The sequence below is a fragment of the Propithecus coquereli genome, unplaced genomic scaffold, assembly GCF_000956105.1.
Source record: "Propithecus coquereli isolate 6110/MARCELLA unplaced genomic scaffold, Pcoq_1.0 Scaffold908, whole genome shotgun sequence".
Taxonomy (NCBI): Eukaryota; Metazoa; Chordata; class Mammalia; order Primates; family Indriidae; genus Propithecus; species Propithecus coquereli.
Window position 1 is genome coordinate 111054 of NW_012155374.1, and position 22153 is coordinate 133206.

General features: G+C 65.7%; 1 protein-coding gene across 1 annotated transcript in view; it reads right to left on the minus strand.

Annotated features, from left to right (window-relative positions):
• RXRA (retinoid X receptor, alpha) overlaps positions 1–22153 on the minus strand; it is a 95707-nt gene that overhangs the window by 72617 nt on the left and 937 nt on the right. The gene's annotated exons all lie outside the window — the stretch shown is intronic.

A 22153-nucleotide genomic window follows, 5' to 3' on the forward strand; every position in this document is an offset into this window, starting at 1 on the left:
CTTCTGGGGCCCAGCGACTCCCCTCGCCCCTCACCCACTCCCCAGCCAGGCTTGTCGATGCCCAGATGCCGGCCTGTCCCTGTCCCCTCCTCCTGTTTCTTGAGGATGCCTCTCTGCCACCAAACGCCGCCAAGCCACCCACCCAGGCCAAGGTGCCTGCTGCCCGAGCTGTCCCAAGCAGGGCCACCAACAATGCACGGGCATCCAGCGTGGAGCAGGGCTCCCCACAACCGGCACGTGTGAGGCGGTGGCTCTGCGCCTGGCTGGGGCGGGGAGCTGGGGTCTGCAGGCCCAGCCAGACCCCTCTCCTGGGAGAGCCTCCGCGCGGGCCCTCGTGGGGCGGTCAGCACTCAGAAGCCCTCAGCTCGCGACAAATCAGGGCACAGGCCCCTTCCCAGGGCAGCGCCCGTGCGGTGCAGCACCAGCCCCCGTGGCAAGGGCCCGCCCTGCGCTGCAGGTGACAGAGCTGGGCCTCCCGGTGCCCCCCCCCCGCCCACTGGCATGACACCACATCTTCCACTCAGGTGAGCTGGTGCCCAAAGAGACGCCCTGCCAGGGTCTGGATGCCAGCGTGGACCAGGCCCCAGGGCTGCGAAGGCCACGTGTTTGAGGAGGCGCCCTAGTCTTCTGACCACCAAATCCTGCACCACACGAGGCTGGCTGGCACCCAGTGGGCATCGATGCCTCTGGCAGCAGATGGACGGGCAGGTGCCACTGAGCCCTGGACCCCGGGGACAGGGCAAAGGCCAGGATGCACTAGGCAGGAACCGGCCCCCCACCTCAGCCAGACAATGACGTGGCTGTTTGGGCCTGGCTGAACTCGGCCAAGACTCAATCCACCTGCGTCCCCCGAGATCAGGTCAGCGTTCTGCCCATGACGAGCCTCGAATCTGCCACGGAGACGAGTGGCCTGCACAGGCCCTTGGGAACTCCTAGAGCAGCACTGGCTGCAGGGACCCTCCCAGCCACCCCGAGCTCCAGTCTCTGCACCTGGCACTTGCTGCCCTGCACTCTGAAGCCCATCACAACAGGACACTGATGCCCGCCACGCCAGCAAACACGGTTCTGTCCTCGCTCTCAAATCCCTGCTCCTGCTGCCAAAATGTTGCATCCGGAATGCTCCAAACTCAGACCCAGCAGTTCCGCCTCCTGGGAGGCTCCAGGTCTCCCCCAGACCCTGGCACCCACATCCCTGCTCTGCCCACCTCCGAGTGGCCCCACACAGCGTCACAGCATAACTGCCCAGCCCAGCACCCTCAACACCCTCCACGTCTCGTGCCTCCACAAACGGCACCACCATGCAGGCCCAACACCGTGGTCACCCCGAGCCCCCAACCCAGGCCTGTCGGCTGTGGCTTCAACCATAGCCCAGACCCACCCAGCTACCCCATCTGCACAGCCACCACCTCCTCCCCAGGGACTCAGACTCCACCCCTGCCCCGGATCTGCCATGCTGCACAGCCAGAACCCTCGCTCCCCACTGCCCGCTGCAGCCTCCAAAGGCTGCCCTCACTGTTAGGACAGGCAGGCCCGGCACCCTAGCCGTACCCCATCTGGCTCTGCTGCTCACCAGCCCAACCCCTGCCCCTACCTTGCTGCCAGCCTCCAACACCAGCTCTGCACTGCCCCCCCCACAGAGCGCATCCCTGTCACAGGCCCTTTGCACATGCCACCCCTCAGCCTGGGAGGCCCTGCCTCCACACCCCTGCCCAGCTGCTCCTTCTCGCCTATGACCTTAGATTCATTGGCACCCAGGAAGGCTCTCCCTGGCCGCTCGCCAACGACCGCTCCACGTACCTGGAACCTGACTCTCAGTGCAGGCCCCCGGCCAGCCCAGCCCAGCCCCCATGCTCCCCAGAGGCAGGAGGTGCGGCGGTCAGGGAGGGCCCCCCAGCTCCTCGGCAGACGCCCAGATGCTGTGGCCCCCCCATCCGGTGCGACGTCCACCCCTTGGTGTCCGGCCTCTGGGGCAGGCGGGCCGCGCTCCGCTGGGGGCGCGGAGACAAAGGCAGGCTGACCACGAGCGGCCACAATTAATCTCGGTCAGCACCACGGCGGGGCAAGTTGGCTGCCCAGCGATTTACATTTTTATTAAATCACACAGGAAAATTAGAAACATTATTACTTCCCTCGGCTCTTTAACCCTTTCTCTGCCCGCTCTCCACTCACGGCCCCGGGCCGTCCGAGGGTGAGCACCGAGGCTCCCACCCCACGGCAGCCGCGCCAGGCTCCGGCCGGGACGGGTGGCCAACGGCACCTCCCCAACCTGCCCCTGCACGGCCTGGAGTCAGGCGAGGCTCCGCCCAGGCCCTGGTTCTCCCTCCACAGCACCAGACTGGCCGGGCCCAGCCACCACCTCCTTCGCCCCACGCCGTCCCGACTCGGCCTCCCCAAGCACCCGGGGCCTCCAGGAGGCCCCTCCCCCAAGGGCAGCACTTGCCCACCCTGCACTTCAGACACGACAGTTACAAGCGGGAGAAGGCGGTGAGGGCGCAGACCCCCAAAACGAGGGCTCGGCCCCAGGGTGAGTCCACCCACGACACCCAGACACACGCTTCCTTCACCCACTTATGCCGAAGCTGGGCGACGCCAGGATCCGGGGCAGGTCCCGCAGCCCCTGGGCACCCACGGTCCCTGAGGCCAGGCCCCAGTCGGGGACGGGCAAGAGCCCACAAACCCCGGCCTCGAGCAGGACGGGCTAAATCCTCAGAAGGAACGAGCAGGCTGAGCTGGCCACACTGCCCGGAGCAGGTGAGGCCACCGCAGCCAGGGCGGCCCCCACGGGGCCGACGTCCACGCAAGGCCTGGGGGCGGCAGCCACGGAAGATCCACAGAAGCGTATTCGGGGGAGGGAACAGCACATGCAAAGCCGCGACGGGGAGGCACTGGGAATGTTCTAGCAACGGGAAGCAGATCGATCAGCACAGCTGTCCCAGTGAGCGGGGGAGGGTCAGCGGGGCAGGGACAGTGCCAGGGCTCGGCTGGACTCCTGCCCAGAGACCACGCAGGACTGGGGGAACTGAAGACACATGACCAGGTGGGGGCTCGAAGACGGGCCAGCACTGTGTGGTCCCGGATGTCACATCACTCTGGGCTGTCACCCACACCCCCAGACGCCACGGAGGCTGCTGCCCCGACTCCCACGCAGTCCCTACGTGGGTGTTGTGAGACGCACAGGTACGGGAAGCTCGCCCGTGGGACAGGCCCTCCACGTGGGGAATGAAGGAGAGCTCCCCGGAGGAGGGGCACCCACACGCAGCGACTGTCCCACCTGGAGGCGCGCTCTGTGCTCACCTGTGCCGGGCGCTGACCCCGATGTGGTCGCGAATGAGCGGGGCCAGAGTCGAGACCAAGTACTCTTCACTTCCTCGTCGTGTGCGACGCACAGACAGTGGGGGCGGTGGCACCGTGGACCCCCGGCCCCCCCATCCCCTCCTGCCCTGCGCTCCCTGGCACAGCCCAGCTCCCCTCCCCCCCATCCGCTCCTGCCCCGCGCTCCCTGGCACAGCCCAGCTGCTCAGGCCCGTGTGGCACAAACGCCCGAGGAGGATCACGCAAGCAGCGGGCGGTGGCGGGAGAGGCTGGCCAGACTTGCGCCGCCAGAGCAACCAGCACTCCCGGCAGACCCCCATCCTGCCCTGGGGGGGCCGCCAAGGCCAGGGACCAAGGCTCCTCCAACCCCAAAGCCCAAATCCCCTCCGGCCGCCTCACGCCACCCGCAGGGCCGGGCCCGAGTGCAGTGAGCCAAGCCGGCGCCCCCCACCGACCGCCCAAGGGGCACCAAGACCCATCATGCTTTGGCCACACGTGCACCCTCCTTCCCAGCAGCCGCCCTTCACGAGCACCTAGCACCACGCCCTCCACAGAGCTGGGAGCGGCCTCGGGCTACACCAACATCAGCTCCAGTGCCCGGGGGCAGCCCTCACCCCCATGTGCATGGGAGGGGACACCGAGGCCCAGCACCGCTGAGCAGTCGGCGACAGCCTCTGGAGCATGTCCCCGTCCACTGCCTCAACCGCCAGGTCCGGCAGAAGAGGGGCTGTCATGCTCGCCGGCCTGGGAACACAAAGCAGCTGGAGCCTTGGGGGGCAGAGGACGCCCCAGTCCACGCTGCAGCTCAGGCACCCCGTGATTCTGACCCCTCGCGGCCCAGAGGACCAGGAGGTGGAGCCCCCCAGGTGGGTGTCACCGCCGCTCCTCCCAACTCCGCATCCACCGCCTAACTGTGCTGGGTCCACACCAGGCACGGGGCCCAGTACCGAGGCTGTTTCTGTCACTACCACCAGCGTGATGGGACAGAAGGCAGTGCCCATGGAGGGCGGAGGGGACCTAACCACTGAGAGCTTCTTGGAGGAGGCTGCACACAGGCAGGTACCTGTCAGAGTGGGAAGTTGGCTGCTAAAGGGGCATCGTGGGGACCTCGAAGCGGCGCAGGCCTGGCTCGGGGACTGAGGGGCATCCAGGGCCAGTGGCAGTGAGCACTTTACCCTGTGGGCACTGGGAGCCACAGAGGATTGTGTGCAGGGGAGAAGCACAGTCCCCAGGGGGCGGGGAGGGCCAGGAGCCCACAGCCTGGGTTCCACCCTGTCCTCCACCTCCTGCTGGGAGCCCCAAGAGGCAGGAACCAAAGACTCTGCTTCCACCTTCGTAAGAGGAATCTGGGCCTTGGGCGGGTACCCGGGTTGGGGTTTTTGTCAAGAAACCTCCGGTTTCCCCCACTCTGCGGCTGCTGAGTCAGGAGCACAAGGGCGGGACCCCAATCTCAGCCCCTTTCAGCAGCGAGGAGGAAGCTGAGCCCCGAAAGTCTCCACTGAATGCCAGGCCAGACCCCAAGCTGCTTGTTTCACCCCTGGCAGGGAGGGGGCCTGCGGTCTGGCCTGGCACGCACATGTCAGTGCTAGCAGGGGCTGGGGAAACTGAGGCCCAGGACATCCGGGGGTGGCTTGTCCAGCAGGCCAGGTCCCTGGGGCCATCTTCAAGGGGAGAAGGACAGGGGCAGCAGGCACACCAGGCAGAGGGAACAGCATGAGCAAAGGCTCAGAGGCGTGAACGCACCGGGCTGGGCACAACCGCCAGGGACTTCAGCACAGCCAGTGTCCCCACGAGGGGGTCGCTACCTCCTGTGGGGGAGAGGAGCATACCCACCCCCACCTTGGTGGGGCCATGCTGGCCGGCGATGGGACCGAGGGTGGGAGGGTGGCAGGGGACACCCCATCTGCTGACCAGGCCCCCGCACCCCGGTTCGGGGAGGAAGCGCTCTTTCCCACAGTTACGAAAGATCCTCCTTGCCAAAGGACAGCAACTCAGAGTCGCAGCCTCGCTTGGCCCAGTGCCATGCTTGGCTGGGGACACACAATTGGTCCCCTGAGGCTGGGGCCCATGACAGAGCCCACCAAGCCAGACTCACGTCCCTGCTCTGGCCACTGAGCAAGGTGGTGACACAACAGGGGACTTAACCCCCAAAGTCCACGTCGAGGCTGTACCCGGTGACTGGCCTCGCTTCCCGGCACTGAGCTATTTCTGGGCCCCAAGACGGTCTGGACCTAGCTGTCCCCAAAACCACCCTTCCCAAGGAAACGTTCTTCCCAGGAGGCAGAACCCTCGTGTGCCCTACCCCACGCTGCGCACCCCCAGACACCACAGGATGCTCACAGCAATCCTTCACAAGCCCCCCAGGGACCCAAAGGAAGAAACTCAACTGCCCACCCCTCTGACAAAGACACTAAGGTTCAGAGGGGCCCCCAGACACTGCTCTTCCCTGCTCCTGGGCAAGAACTGAAGGGCAGGCCCTACTTCAGTGAACACTCATGGCCACGCTAGGAGCAAGCGCCATCACGTCACTTCATAGATGAGACAGTTGGGCTCAGAGAGGGAGACACCCTGCCCCAGGTCACACAGCTTGGAAGGACTAGGAGGGGACCCGAACCATGGCCCACAGATGGCTCCCCAGGCTCCAAGGCAGGAACCCCCCTCCTGACCTCCCACAGGCCAAATGCCTTCTGCCCAAGACACCTCCCAGAGGCAGGGCTAGTGGAAATCCCGTAATCTGCCAGGGCCTCCCTGAGCAGGAGGTGCCCCCTCCAGCAGCAGGATTTGGTTTCCTGGCCTCTAATCAAAGGATTACGCGACAATCCTGGGCACCTCCTCGGCCCCACCACCCACATCCCCCACGCCGGGAGGGAAGGGCCACCGCTGGGCTTGGCAGGCTGCAGGGAGGCCCGGGGGTTCCTCCACCGCGGGGTCCACTCTGCTGAGCGGCCAGAACCTTCCCAGCCCACCAGCCGGGCCTGGGCACCGCCAGGCTGCCAACGCAGTCTCCTCAGCCCTGGGGACCACACCAGGCACCCCGCAGCAACCCCAGGGGCCTCCTCCTCCAACCCTGCAGCCCCCTGCTCAGGCCCACGCCTCCACTTCAGGGTCACAGTGCCGGAGCCGGGAGGGGCAGCGTGGCAATGACCCGAGTGTGGGCTCCTGAGCCCGGCCACTTGCAGGACCCCAGCTCTCTACACCTCAGTTTCCTTGTCTGCAAAGCATGGGGGATGGGCACGGGACTGGTCCCCACACTCCCACAAGCTGTGTGGCCTTGAGGATCTGCTCAAGCTCTCTGAGCCCAGGCGTCACTTGTAAACGGGGCAACCCCTCCTCAGGACGTGGGGAGGGTAGTGGGCTTAGCACAGGGTGGCACTGGGCCCTGCCTGAACTCTGGCTTGCTTTGACCCAAACCCTGTCCCCACGCCTGCTCAGGCCTGGGAGCCACAGTGGGCCTGGGGCATTCTCCAGCCTGGTCTCCTGGGTCAGGACCCCCTACCCACCAGTGGCCCAGCAGAGGGCCCTCAGGAGATGCCCCCCAGTCAGGGGTCTCCACGTCCCCTGCTGCCAGCAGTGCCCACCCAGGCAGGCCCCAGCTGGCCATGTGCTCTGACAACCCCCACTCCGGGGTGGTCTTCACAGACCCCACAGCATGGCGGATCCCTCAGCAGGCCAGACCAGGGCCAGCAGAGGATGTGGCCTGAACGAGCCCAGCCCCGCCCTCCCCGCACTCTGCCAACGTCCACGACCCAACCCACCCAGGGCATATACCACCCGAACCTCAACCTCCAGCGAGAACCAGAGAAGGGGTATAAGGAGACCGAGGCACGCACCAAGGCATGCCTCTGCCACCACCCGCTCCCCGCGCTGGCCCCCAAGGATGGGAAGAGGCCCCCCTGCACGACTACGTGACAGGGAGTGAGCTCCCCGTCGCCAGGTGTATGCCAGCCAAGCTACTGAGCCCCCGAGGTCACGCATGCACTCGCCCCTCCAAGGTCCCAGGCCCCCACCAGGAAGCCACGTGGAGACTGAAGGGCGGGGCCCATCTAACCGAGAGTTGCTAAAAAGAGCCAACGGGGAAGTAAAAATAGGGAATAAAAATAAAATGGCTCCAGCCAGCGCTGGTTGTTTGTGTAGGAAACAAGGCACCTCCCCACCCAGAGGGCCGGCTCGGCTCCAGGCCCCTCCCACACAGGGAATGTCTCCGCCACCCACAACTGCCACCAGGACTTGAGCCTCACACTGGCACCCAGGGCTGGAGGCAGCTCAAAGAGGAATCCTGAGAACCTGGGTTCGAATCCCGGCTCTGCCACTAACGAGCCATGTGACCGCAGGCAAGGAGCCGAGCCCCCCACCCGTGCCTCGGCCTCCCCTTCAGCAACAGGGTGCAGGGCCCACTTCCCGTGCAGTGCCGTGCCAGCTCGTGGCTCCAGCCACCTACCCTTCCCGCCCCGCCAGGACCCTCAGGGTGGGCCGTCGCGAGGTACTAGAGTCAGAGAGAGCCTGGCTCTCAGCGCCCAGGCGCGCGGCGCTCAGACCTCGACTTCCTCACCTAACAATCAGAGGAAGCCTTCCTTCCTGTCCTTCCTGTCAGTCCTCTCCAGGTCACACGGGCTCATTCGCACTCAAGTGTGCATGACTGGCCCTGGCTTCAGGACCGGAGGAGCCATTCTCCCAGGGCACAGAATCCACAGAAGACGGGCTCCTTGCTCCCCGGGGAGAGACAGCCCAGCCGGAGGGCACGGGAGGGCCGAGCGGGCCACAGCCCACACGTCCAAGTTGCCTCTCCATCCCTGGCAGCATGGGGTCTGTCCACCTGGGTGAACACATGACTGGCAGAGGCCACCCGGGGTGCCTGCTGACAGGGAGGCTGAGCGCCATGGGTGGGGGGTCAGTGGGGCCCGCCAGCCAGGCCTGGGATGGTGGGACCATCGGGTGAGAGCCCCACAGGCAGAGTGTACAGGAGCCCGCGGTCCCTGTCATTCGCCCTACGTGCATCGCCCCCACGCCACCCCAGGGAAGTGGCATCACTGGTGTGCCCCAAACCATCCTCCCCACGACAGCCCGGTCTGCCCTCAGCCTCCACGGCACCCCATTCCCACGTCCTCAGGAGAAAACCCAAGTCCTGGCACAGCTCGCAGTCTGGGGCCCTGCCCACACCGGCCCCCGCGGCTTCCCTAGCGCCATCCGCCCTGACTGCGTGACCTCCCCTCACACACCAGGCATGCCCGCGCCCCACGCTGTCCCTCAGCCTGGACCCGCCCCTCCACCCTTAGCTCGCCAAGAGCGCAGGGCCACAGTGCCAGCAGTCAATCTCAAATCTGGGCTTGCGGGTGCTGGTGGCAGCAGGTGCGGGGCACAAGGGGGGCACACAGGAACACACACAGGCATGGGGAGACACGCATCACACTAGGACACAAGCACGCAGGCTCACACGTGCACAGAGAGACACACATGAATGAGGATGCACACATAGGCTCACATGTGGACACAGGTGTGCAGACACAGGTTCATGCAGGGCATGGATGCTCGCACACACACACGCACATACACACACATGCACACAACAGGCTCACACACGCACATACACGCACGCACGGGTGCGCACACACACGCACATACAGGCTGACACACATGCACACATGGGTACACACACATGCACACAGCCTCACACACACATGCACACACAGGTGCACACGCTGACACCCACAGGCTCTCAAACACAGGCACAGGCACGCACACAGATACACAGGCGGGAACACACACGTTCCGGCTGGGAACCTGGCCTCACGAGGGAACCTGTTCCCAGTCCCGAGGGAGGGTCTGGGAAGGATGGTGCGGCCCTGAGAGCCAGGCAGGAGAAGGAAGACAGCCCAGGGAAACACACTCCCACCTTGGTCCCAGCCTTTCTGCCAAGCGCCCTCCTGCCTACAGGGCCTCTGAGCCAGCCCGAGAGCACCAGGGAGTCCCCACGCACCACAAGGACAAGGCACACTCCGCAGCACCCTGAGCCCCCTGGGCCTCCAGGTCCCGGGGCCAGCCCCATCCAGACACCAGGCATGCAGGCCAGTGGCCCAGGTCCTGCCCTGAGTCCCCAGGTCCCCGCTGGCATGGGCTGCCACACGCCAAGCAAGGAGCCCAGACAGGAGGCCAGCGACAGTGGTGACAACAATTGCCTCCTTGTTCTCAGAAAGGCGGCCAGGGAAACCTGGGGGCCGGGGGGAGGGCCAGCCAGGAGGGGCAGGGGTGTCAGCAGGGAGGGGGCACCGGGCGGCCATCTCCAGAGCCCTGGAGGGACCTCTGAGCTCTGCAGTCCCTGGAGACCCCCAGCCCTCCCCTCACCCACAGGGCCAAGCCGAACGCGGGGTCTGGCCTCAGCCCCAGGATGGAGGGGTGCCGTGGGGGTGGAGGCACTGGGCACCCCTCCGATAACAGCTTTACAGCTTATCAGCCACGTCCAGGCCTCGTGGGTGCCAGGGGCCATCCCCTCCCCGCCAGTCAGCCGAGCACGAGTGTCCCTGCTGTCCAGTGCGGGACACACAGTGACTGCCCACACGCAGACAAGTCCCGGCAACCGGCTGCGGGCAGAGAGGCCGCCGACACGCAGACTGCCCGCCGTGGCTGTGGCCGGACACACTAGGGGACATGCCTCTCCCAAGCACTCGGCTAGCAGGGGTGGTGCTGACCTCACCCGTGACCCCATGTCCTGGGGACACCAGCCCAGGCTGGAGGGACCAGGGTGCCACCTGGGCTGGAGGCCCACCATTGTGGAGCCAGAAGTGGCCACGTCTCCTGCAGCTAGGAGGACTCCATTGTGCCCTGACGCCAGGGGGCCCTTTAAGCACCAGGGCATTTTTTCTTTATAAACCACATTCACCCCACGCCAGCCACGGGAGCCAGGAATAAATCAGCAGGGCTCAGAGAACCGGGGGTGGCCGTGCCCCGTGCACTGCCCCCGTCCAGCCTGAGGGAGGCCTGGGGGAGGGAGAAGCTGCACTGCAGGGACCGTCCTGTGTCCCAGGCAGCTGAGTGCGGCACTCACTGCCCCGCTCCCCGGGTCCAGCGAGGCGCCCCAAGAGCCCTGACTCCAGGCCAGTGGGCTGCTAGGCCGCGATCTCGGCACCCACGCCCCTCCCGGTGCCCCCAGCTTCAGAGGGGGTGGCCCTCACCAGGCTGCCACATGCCCTCCTCCAACAGGTCCTGAAAGAGCAGAGGCCCTGGGCCTCGGGCCACGCCCACCGCAGAGCCAGACCCACCTCCCGCCTCCTCCTGTGAGACCGGCCCTACTGCAGGCTGCTTGGTGGTCCCAGAGCTGTGGCTCTGTGGCCAGGGCGGGGTGGGGAGGGCCACCTCCAAATGCAGCCCTGAGCACTGAGAGGAGGGGTGGGTCCCACCCCAGAGCCTGGCCACCCAGCACCTCCTCTCCCGCCTCCTCCAGCCTTGGGGCCAGGCCCCTCCCGCAGCCCCATCCCGCATACTCGCCGCCCACCCGACCTCTCCACGCTGGGAAATGACACGCTCGGACTCCACACGTCCCACAGCAAAACCTGACTGGCCCCCAGACCCGCTCCTTCCACAGTTTCCCCTTTTACGTTCCACCTCCCAGGTGCTTAGGCCAAAGGCCCAGGGGCCTCAAGGTGACCCTAGGTGCCCCTCGCTGCCACCCCCACTTCCAATCCACCAGCCCAACCCCGGGTCACTGCCCCTGGCAGCACCTCCTCCAGGCAGCAGCAGGGCCTCCACTGGGTGGGCACAGGACCCTTGCAGGGCTCTGCGCCCCCGGGGTAGATCCAGAGCCTTCTCCTGCCCTCTGACCCACCTCCGGCCTCCCCCTCACTCACTGGCCGACACCCACGACACCTTGGGTAGGCGACCACCACGGCCGTCAGCAGGGCTCTGGGGGAGCTGCTCCCCGTGCACCTGCACCCCTGCTCTGCGCCACCTCTGGTCCTGCCCGACACTGCAGTCCCCTCTGCAGCCCCACCCCACGTTTCCCTCACACCCTGCCTGAGCCCCAGACCTCCCGGGCCGCCTGAAGACCCCCATCTCCCCATGAGCCTGGCAGCCCCGGGACACAAAACCTGCCTGCTGCGTCCTCAGAGCAGCTCTAGACGGGGGTGGGGCGCTCCTCAAGCGCTGGCAGCACGGTGGCCCCGTGTGTCTCCCTGGCACCTTCAGGGCTGGCACGCAGTCTGCGGACCCAAACAAAACTCGCCCACCTCGTTTCTCTTCTGAGTGCAAGGTCTGCGTTCCATTCGAGCTGTGGTCGGGTGCAGCCGCTGGAGGCATCGCGCTACAAGGAGACGCAGGGCCTCAGAGCCCAGCCCCACAGGGGAAGGCACACTGCTGCCTGGGATGGAGAAACTGACTTTCTGGGTGAACTCCTACACATCCTTCACGACCCAGTTCAGAAGGCCCAACCCACTGCGCACCAGGTCGAGCTAATAATGCTTCCTCTGTGTCCCCTCTGCCTCCAGTACACCCTCCCACCACCACACTCACATGCTCTCCACCCCAGACTGGGGTCAGGGATATCGTACAGATCGGAAAACTAAGGCCCAACAAGGTTTAAAAACATTCTGGCCCAAAGTTACACCCTGTCGAGTGGCCGCATCCCAGGCCACCTGGCCCCAGGCACCTTTCTCACCCCTTCCCAAAGGCCAGCAGGAGCCAGATGGGTGTGGACAGACAGGTGGACAGCAGGCAGGTGGGAGGTTTGCTCTTACCCTACGGCTGGCCTCAACTCCTCCAGCTAACAAGGCTCAGTGTGGGGTACTCGGCAGCAGAGGAGGGAGCCGGGTCCCCAGGCAGGCTGGCCTTTGGGGCTGGGGGCGCCCCTGCGTCTGGGAGTCTGTGTCCACGGGAAGCCAGGCCTAGCCACCTCACGCGGGCTGGGCAGGGGTGGGGCACACAGGGGCACACGCTCCTGCAGCCTGGGCCTCGGGCTCCCTCCCAGGGCCCTCGGGATTGCAGCTGGTCCAAGGACGCCTCCCGGACAGGGTCCCGGCCTCCAGTCCCAGACCCACCCATCTCCTCCCAGCACCAGGCTGGACACACAGCAGGACTTCCCCTGCCTGCAAGTTGGACTGGCCCCCAGGAGGACAATTTGAGTAAAGGCAATGACTTCAAGCACCAGCTTTGCGAGGTACAGGCTCCCCTCCCACGTTTCCGAACCCGAGGGGCCGGGGAGAACCTGCCGGGAGCACTAATTCATTCAACAAACACCCAGGAGGCTCATGCTGTGCCTGGTGCTGCAGATTCGGAAAGAACAAGACCTATGAGGCGACCCCCCTCGATGACAGGAGTGCCCGGCGCCAGCCCTGCGTTGAGGAAGACTCAGGGCTCAGGGCCCGTGGGAATGAGGCTGCGCCCGTCAGCACCGTCTGCCGGGGGTCCCGGGGGGAGCGGGGGGCAGCGGCTGCGTCCCTCCAGCCCCAGCTCAGCCGCACCGCCTTCCTTCCACTTTACAGCGAGGAAACCAAGAGAAAGAGGAAGGAAGTAACGCGCTCCAAGTCGCAAAGTTCACGTGGCAGAAAGGGAATGGCACAGCCGGGGCCCAGAGCGTGCCACCGCCCTCAGTCCAGAGGTCTGGAGGGGTCTGGAGACCACCTCCACGTGGCCTCTCGGGGACCTCTCCCTGGGTCCCAGCCCCAGGGCAAGGGGGCCACGCCAGGACGGGGGCGCTGGTGCCCTGACCTCGTGCCCAGGGGGCAGAGAAGAGGGAAGTGGGAGCCACAGGCGGTGCTGCCCGCCGAGGCCCACCCGCCGCTGCCCGGGCCCGGAGTGGCCGGGCACCCAGTGACAAAGGCCCCGCCTCTCAGCCCTCCTCCTCGACCTTGATCCCAGCAGAAAGTCCATGAGCGGGGCAGGGTGGGGGCGGCTCCACCACCTCCCGTGGACTCTGGTCCTGGTCAGAGCTGTTCTCCTCCCTCCAGGTGGGAGACAGCAAAGCCAGGGGACAGCCCAGCACTCATGCCGGGGCACCCAGGCGGAGCTGCCCACTGGGAGAGGCAGGGACGGACCAAGCGATGTGGGGCAGACAGGCAGGTGGGGACGGGACCCCGCTGCTCCATCCGGAAAGGACCCAACCACAGCCACTCACCCCGGGAGCCACAGCCCCGAGCTGGCGTAACCACGCGTGTGTGGTAGGCCAAGATGGGTCACGCTCCAGACCCAGGCCCAGGAAGGAGAGGGTGGCAGGCCAGCCGGGGCCACCAGGCACAGCAAGGCCCCCTCCCAGCCTTAGCTTCTCACTGGGTTAATTATTCCCAGACCAGCTGACCACACCTCCCATGCCCACAGCCGGTAACCCAGCCGGCAAGGGGCAGGCCACGAGAGCCTGGCCACACAGTCAGCTCCTCCAGAAACCCCCAGGGAGGACCCCAACCCATAGCCCTGGCTCAGGTCAGATCTCCCTTGCAGAGGGTCCACCCATTCTTTCTTCTCTGATTCCCTTCCTACAACCCACCAAATAAACTCCTACTCATCCTTCAAAACCCAACTACAGTATCACCTCCTCTGTGAAGCTTCACTGACTCCCCCAGGCAGTTTACAGGTGAGGCACCTGAGGCACAGAGAGGTGAATGTGCCAGCCCAGGGTCACACGGCCCATGACTCAGAGGGAGCACTCACTCATCCCATGGGGCAGCCAACCTCACCAACATGTTCAGACATGAGAAAGCCGGGGGAAGAGTGAGAGATGCTTGATGAAGCAGGAGAGGCTACAGGGCTGCTAGGGGAGGCCAGGCCTCCATGCTGAGGCAGTGGGGAGCCATGGAAGGTTCCAGGCAGGGGAGGTCAGAGCCCAGGCAGTGAAGAGGCTGGCCTGTCCTTGAGTGGTAGCTGGCATGGGGACTGACCACACTCACCTATGGCCCCCACGGCCTCTGCTCTGCTACCCCACCCCCTTTCCTAAAACGCACTATTTCCCCATTACTCGGTGCCCACCCCAAAAGTGTTTCGCCATAGCACACCCAGCCCAAATCCAGAGCTAGGCCCCACTGGGGTGACCATATACCCCGGCCCGGCTGACTCAGAGCCCACAGCTTCCTGGCCCCAGGGACCCTGGCCCTACCCCAGCCCAGTGCCGTCCCTCAGGGGGGCACAGAGCCGTTTCCCGAGGAGCTGGTCTCCAGCTGTGCCCCCCACCAGATGGCCAGCAGCACATCCGAGCAAAGTCAAGGTGCTAGGAGGGACATGCAGAGGCCTCCCATTGCCGTAAGGCCCCAGGGAAACTGAGACCCGGAGAGGAGAAGGGCCCTGCCCAGGCCAGGGAGCAAGCGGGTCAGAGAGCAGCCCAGCCCCCACCATGCGGAGAGCTGGCTGCAGGGACGGCTCAGCACACACGGACGCCGCTGCGGCCCACACTCCCCACCAGCAGTCACTGACAGAGCTGCCCAAAGCCAGCCCTACTCCCGACAGCACGCGGCCGACAGCGTGGGTCCCCCAGACGCCAGGCCAGGCTTGCTGAGACCAGGCTGGACGCCGGCCTGTGAGCCCCTCTCCAGGCACGGCGCACCCTGCCCCAGCACAGGTGTTGGCCGGGGCCGCCATGCACGGTCAGACGCCATGCACGGTCAGACGAGAGGCCTTTCCCTCCCCCTCCGTAAGCAAGCGGGCACATCCCGCAGGGCTGTGCTGGGGCTGCAGGGGCACCCACCTCTCGGACGGGCCCTGCCCTCAGGAAGCCGCAGAAAGCAGAGCAAGTGGGATGGACGTCCTCCCGGCTGATCCTCACAGCCCACCGCAGGCGTGTGGTCGCCCCTCGGCCCTCAAGCGGGGGGACACCAAGCAACGCAAGGCCAGGAACCAGCCGACCTCACGGTCGGATGTGAATCCAGGTAGCCGAGCGCCAAGTCCAAAGCTGTGGCCGCGCCCCACACGCCACACGGCGCAGGCAGGCGAACGCCGGGCACGAGGACGGCCAGGTGGGCTGGCTGGCAGGCAGCGGAGCCCGAGGCGTGGGGACTCCGGGTGGCGGCAAGGGCAGCCCGGCCCAGGGCCCTGCCGAATGGGGGTTTGCACGGGCAGCCCTGGGAGCCTGTGCGCAAAGCGGCTCGGCCACCTGGGCTGTCACCGCCTGACCTCTGCCCGGGGCCCGTGCGGACACTCAAGCTAAATTAGTCAATTACGGGATACTTAGAGCCCTCCCTGGGCTTCCCAGCACCACTTGTTCCGGGCGGCAGCACCGGGAAGCCTGTTGAATCAGTAACCTCATTACAGCCCCGCGGCCGCACCCGGGGCTGGCTTTGAACTCCATGGTTTCTCCACAGTGGCTGGAGGATTTACACACGGCCTGGCCCGGGCCCAGCCCGCTCTCGCCTCCCCTCAGCGCTGGAGGCTCCAGACTTAGGCTGGTGCAGTTACCACCAGCCCCGTGCCCTGGGCACAGCCAGGGAAACTGAGGCCTGGCTGGAAACCACTGCTGTTCAGATAGTCCAACAGTGGTGCCGGGAGGCCTGGGGCAGGCTCTGGGTCACCACAGAAGCAGGGTCTCGGGCTAAGGGCTCCTCTTTGCTTCCCCGGCCCCAGCAGGCAGAGCCTTGTTGCGGGTGGGAGCTTGGAGCCAAGGGCCAATCAGGAACAGCAGACTTGGCAGGGAGGCCCGCGCGGCAACTCCTCACACTGAGACCCACAGAGGCTCTGTCGCCGCCCCCCCAGAGATCCCCAGTGTCCTATTCCCCAGCCCCGAAGTCCAGCCTCCTCCATGGCCCTTGCAGTCCCTGCCCTGACCCCAGGAGGCCTGGCTGCCCTGCCCTCTACAGACAGCGTCAGGCCCGGGGGGAGCGTGCAAGCTGTGGGGGTGGGGAGCAGCTCCTCCCCGTCCCCATGCTCAGGGGGCCTCTGGCCAGGAAAAGCAGACCCCCCCCAGGCCAGCCTAGCCTGCTAAACTGTGGAGTCCAGCCAGGGCAAGGGTGGACAGCCACTCATAGGGGCCCCCGGCCCACCTGGGACCAGAGCTGGCCAGAGGGAGCCAGAGGGGAGGGCCTCCCCTTCCAGCCTCGCCTCACCGCCTCCAACCCACCCCCGCACCGCGCTGGACCCAGTTCCAACTATAAAGACCACCACGCCAGGGGACCCACGCAGTCTCCAGGCACCTGAGTCTGGCACGCAGGCCTGGCCAGCTGCCCCGCCCACACGACCACCTCTCCCTGCCCCAACCACACCAGCCCACCCTCCCCAGCCTCACTCCCTCTGGCCGGGGCTTTGCTCAGCTGTCGGTGCCTCCGGGCACTGCTGCACCTGTCCAAACCCTCCCTCTCCTTCAAAGCCCACCCTAGAAGGGCTCCAACAGGAGCCACCCCTCCTCCGTGGGCCACAGGACCAGGCTGGCACCCGGCAGGTGCTCCCTCAGCCGCACGTGGCCCAAGCCCACTGGCAGACCAGAATCCTCCCCGAGAAGGGCTCAGGACTCTGTTGGGTCACGCTGGGCAGGCCGGGGCCACTGCATGCACTGGTGAGAGGAGCTGTGTGCATGTATGTGTGTGTGCACACGTGTGATGTGCCTGTGTTGGGGGCGGGACTACAGAGATAACCAGAGCCCTGCCCTGGGGACCCAGTGTGGCTGTCCTTGCCCATCCCCTACTCCAGGCTGCCAGACAGCACTGCCCTGGCAGCGTAAGGACGTGGATGCCAGGCCACGGGGTCCACAGGCTGTGCCTCCGGCTCCTCTCCCAACCTACAGCTTCCCAATCGGGTGGGGACTTCTCCCAGCCCATCCACCCCCGCCAAGGACGACCCTAGGGCAAGGATCAAAGGATCTCCAGTCCCCAGAGGGCCAGGACCCCCAGGCCCAGAAGACAGAGCTGACATGGTGAGCCCTCGCCCTCCACCGGACCAGAAGTGGGACTCCCAGGGAAGCAGGACGGAGTGCAGGCCCAGCCCAACGGGTGGGTTGCTTCTCAGGATGCTAACTATGGGGAGAGGGACCGGGGGAGCAGAGGCCCCACCCTGGGGATAGGTTCTGGCCGGGTGGAGCTCAGAGCTGCCCCCGCAAATCGATTTGCTGAGGAAAAGCAGGAAGAACCACACAGAGGTGCAACAGCAGGGTGCGAAGGCCCAGACCTCACCCAGAGCTCAGTTTCCCCACCCACGAAGTGAGCTTGTCTCTGTGAAGCCCCCCAACGTCCTGAAAACAAAGGCCCTGGTACACAGTAGGCGCCCTCTATACAGGGGTGGGTCCTGGACAACTTGGGAGAGATGTGGAACAAAAGGGTGGACAAAACCAGCAGGGACCACCGTGACCCATGTGCGCAGCCCGAGAAGTCGCTCCCAGCACGGCGGGCACAGGTCAGCTCCCAGCGGAACGGCTGGCAGGGCCGGCGGAGTGCGTGCCTCCACACGCGAGCGTGCGAGACAGCGAGCAGCACACACCGGCCTTGCACGCGAGCGCGTGCCCCTCTCCCCAGCGACAGCCCGGCCAATCTCACTTAGCTGCTTTCTGCCCCATTTCACGCTCGCTCAGCTGCTGAGCAGACAATTGCTTTGTAACTCTAGGGTGCAATTTCCCTGTCTGTGAGGCACTGGGGCACAACTGCTCAGAACATCTCGCACCAGGCTCGGGTGGGTGTGCAAACGCGCAGTCCCTCGCCCCACCCGCCTCCTCAGGCCTCCAGGAAGGAAGGGTCCCTGCAGCAGGGCTGGTCCTGGGGGGGTGGGGAGGAAGTGAGGGCTCTGGGGGCAGGCCTATGCCCGGAGGAGGGGCTTCCTGAGCGTCCACCCGGCCCTCTCTCCCGGAGGCTGCTCCCCACACCTGACAGCACCTGCAATCGTGGCCTGGTTTTGGTCCAACACTGGAGACCTGTCCCCACCCTGATCCAAGCAGGAGGCACAGGACCTGGCCACAGGCCTCGCCTTCGGAAAGGGGGGGACACACCCCATAAATGGAGCTCCTCCAACTCCCTGCCAGCCTGCAACAAACCAAGCTGCCTTTCCCAGCACCCAGAAGAGCCAACAAGTGTGTCCATTTTACAGATGGGCAACCAAGGCCCGGAGAGGCCAGAGAGCAGGCCACACAGGCAGCAAGGCCAGAGGACTTGATCCCAGCCTGACCATCGGCCAAGCAACAGTACAGAGCCAGCCAGAGCCTCTTCTGGAAGGTGCCGATCCTGGGATCCCTCCACCACCGCCCCTACCCAGGGACAGCTGGGTCAGCTGGGGTGGGGGAGCAGTGAGGATGGAACTGCCCCTTGTAAAAGGCAAACGCCGCAGGCAGGTAGGCGGGGGGGAGGGGAAGGAGGGGAAGGACAGGCTGTCTGCCCCCACCCAGCTACAGCATCCATGAAACCCACCTGGTGACCCCAGATGGACACCAACCCCAACCCTGGCCCAGCCAGCGGCCAGTTCCCATGGAAATGGACCAGTGAGTGGGCTACCTCAAGGTCCTGGTCAGCAAAGCCAACCGAAGGCAAACTTCGAGCCCAGTGGAGAAGGTAGGAGGGCAGGTCTCGGCTTGCGAAGCCCCAGCCCTGAGCCAGCTGGGAGGCCTCTGCCCTGTCTGCTGGGACAGCAGCGCCAGGCCCAGGAGCCGTCTTCTCCAGGGAACCAAGCCTTGCCCTCCACTCAAGGCCCCAGCCCTGAAACATTCGAGCCATGGCAAGACTGGACACCACCCAAGAAATGAAACTCCCCAGGCAGCCTCAGCTGGCTCTAGGTGGACATTTAAGACTTCCACCCCACCCCCACACCACCTTCCACGCAGCTGATGTCTGTGCCACCCTCTCCTGATGCCAGAGCCCCCCAGCATGCACAGCCAGCTCCCAGGGACAGACGTCCCTGGGTGCACCCCATCTTTGCCTGCGCGGTAATTGCCCAGCAAACCCTCCAGATACCCTTTGCCAGGAGAGAACACACAAACCACCAACGGCAACCTCCCCCAGAGCCAAAGAGAGGACGGGGCAGAGGCCAAGGTAGAGCAGTCAGAGGGGCTCCCGGAGGCAGCGAGACCCCGCAGGCCCTGAAGGACAGGCACAGCTGGAAGAGCCACTAGGCACTGCTGGAGCTGGGAGTCAGCCCACGGCAGCCAGCCCTCTGTGATCAAGGCTACTGGCTCAACTTGGCACCCCACATGCCCGGGGCCGCTCAGAGCACCCACCCCTCCTGGGGGCTCAGCTCGCCCCGCCCACAACTGGGCAGAGGAGTCGGAGCTCCATGCTCCGGCCCAGGCACCGCAGCCAGCCCCAAGCAAGGATGCTGGCCAGCAAGGCCACGGCCACCATCAGACTGGGCCATTTTTCTCACCCTGACACTTCCCCAGTCAACAAACAGAGCCCCCTCCAGAGTTTACCAAAACAAACGCCCCAACAGTCGGCAGTGCCCGGGCCAAGACGTGAACTGCCTTGTCAGGCCTGAGCCGGACTCCAAGCCCAGCCTCCTTGGAGTCACGTGACCCTGTTATTTCGGGAGGCCCCGGAATGTGCTCTATTTTCGGTCCCCAGGGCTCTGATGTTACCAGAAGCCCCTTGCCCGGGCTCCAGGCTCACCCAGGTCCCTGAGTACCCCCCGAGGGCGGTCAGTGCGCCTACAGCTTTGCTGTTGGCCACCTGGTCCCCTTGGGCAAATGGGCCACCAGCAGCAAAGAGGGTCTGGTATGGTCTGAGACCCTTGGACTTTGCAGGCTCAGCCTCAGAGTCCCCCCATTCAGGAGGAGGCCAGATGGGCAGGGGGCACAGCCACCCCTCAGCACCCTGCCCTCACTGAGTGGCTTGGGGCAGATGGGGCAGAGTGACTGGGAGCTCCCCCCTACCCAGGCCCACCAAGCCCAGCAGCAGCGAATGCTGGGAGGAGGAAGCCCTCTCTGCCTCAGACCCCAAAGCGGCCGGGCAGCTCAAAGGGGCGGCTGCCTTCCCAGCAGCTCCAGGTCTGACCCAGGCAGCCAGCCGCCAGGCTCTCGGACACTCACCCCCCAGGAGGGATTAGGCTGTGTTGACAAAAGGGCTTAGGCAAGTAGCCGCTTAAATGGACCTTCAACTGCACTGGACTTCAGAGCAGGTCACAAGCTTAGAAAAAACTAAAATGTAATCAGAGCCCAGGACTCTCCGCTCAGCCCTGGGGCGTGGGCTGCCTGGGAGGCCATCAGTCCCTCCGGAGAGCTGCTGTTCTGAGAACAGAAGATTCCCAGCTTCCTTGCGGTGGGGGAGCGCCCATCGAGGTCCCCGAGGCAGTGGCTAAAGGCACAATCTCTCCTCTGCGTGGGGACTCCAAGACAGCCACCCTGTGGCCTGGGCGCCCTTGTTCCCCAGCCCTACATGTACTAACTCCTAAGGCTAGCCCCGTCCCTCCAGGGCCATTAGGAACAGAGACTTGTTGCATTCCCAGTACCCAGCCCGAGTGCAGCCGCCAGGCCCCTGCCTCATCCAGGGGCCAGAGGCGGTGCTGGGCATTCTCGTTCCAGAAGGGATCTCGGGGAGAGCCCAGCTCTGTGTGCGCACGCTTGTGTGGTGAAGCTCTAGCGGGGAAAGGAGACGCCGCCCTCCCACACAGGAGCCCCAGCCAGCCCCACGTAGGCCTTGCCGTAGCAAGTCACGGACAACCCAGCTTTCTTCTCTGCTCCGGTCACACAGCACCCACAGCTGAAGGTCCAAATTCCAAATCCACCACTTGGCAGCCCGGTAGCTCAGCCTCTCCCAACCAGTTTTCTCATCTGCAAAATGGGGACACGTGCCCACCCTCATCCAAGGAGAGCACTCCACTCCAGCCCGCCAAGGCCTCCAGCACAACAGAGTCAGGGACGGAGTTTTCTTAGGTTGGACAAACTTGGAACCCACGCACACACCCCACTCACCCTCACGTCCCCGGCGGGAGGGACTAACTCTGTGTGGACGTCCTGCTCTCACCCAAAGCCCTGCACCCACGCTGGGCTCGAGCACCTCCCAGCGTGGCTGGACTGCACCCCAGGCTGCAGGGGCGTGGGCAGGCAGGAGGGGCTGTGGCCGGAGGCTTCATTCACAATCAGCTGTTTTAACTTCCATTCGGCACAAATCCTTCTCGGCCTGACAGCCTGGCTGCTGTCCCGCCACCAAATTCATATCCTTCCCGGAGCCCATTTATAAAGTCTCCCCCTCCCTGCCTCTCACCAGCTTCCACACCCCAGGGAGGGCAATGAGTGGGTGCCCCGGCCGTGCCCACTCCTCCTCCCAGGGAGTCGGGCCTGGAGTTGGCGGGCACGGGGCTAGGACACCGCTGGGCGGGATGGCAACGGGAGGAGAGGAAAACTGACACTCGTGCCTTTGGGCTGTCCTCCCCCCAGATATAGGGCCAGCCCCGAGAACAGCAAAGCTGCCAAAGTGAGGGGCCAATTCTGGGATGGTACCTTCCGAGGTTCCAGGGTCCCGCTCATGCGGCCCCTGGCGACCTACCCACCGGGCTCGGCCGCTTGTGGGGAAGAGGGGTCCAGCCTGCTGCCTGGAAGACACACGCCAGGGACCAGCGGCCTGCTGGAGGCGGCGGCACACAGGCCACTCGGGCCCAGCGCGCCGTCCGTCCCGGGGCCAGGGAGGCCGGAGCCTTCGAGCAGCGCAGAAGTTGCTCCTCCCGCTCCAGCCCGGTTCCTACGCGGCCCGGCTGCAGCTGGGCGCCAGGGTGGCCCGGAGCGCGTGGGGCCGGCGGGGGAGACCCCTCGTCCCGGGCGAACCCGCGCCCCTACCCGCCGCCCCCTCTCGCGCCCCGGCCGGTGGGCCCGAGCCCGCGCCCCTCCCCGCCCGGCCCGGGGAAAAGTTGCCCCGCGCCGACCCCTCCGGGCGCGGCGCCGGACCCGCGCGAAGGCGGCGGGGACGCGAGGTCCGAGGGGGTCGGGTCGGGAGCCCCTGCGCGCGCCGCGAAAGCGCCCCCCGGCCCAGCCCGGCTT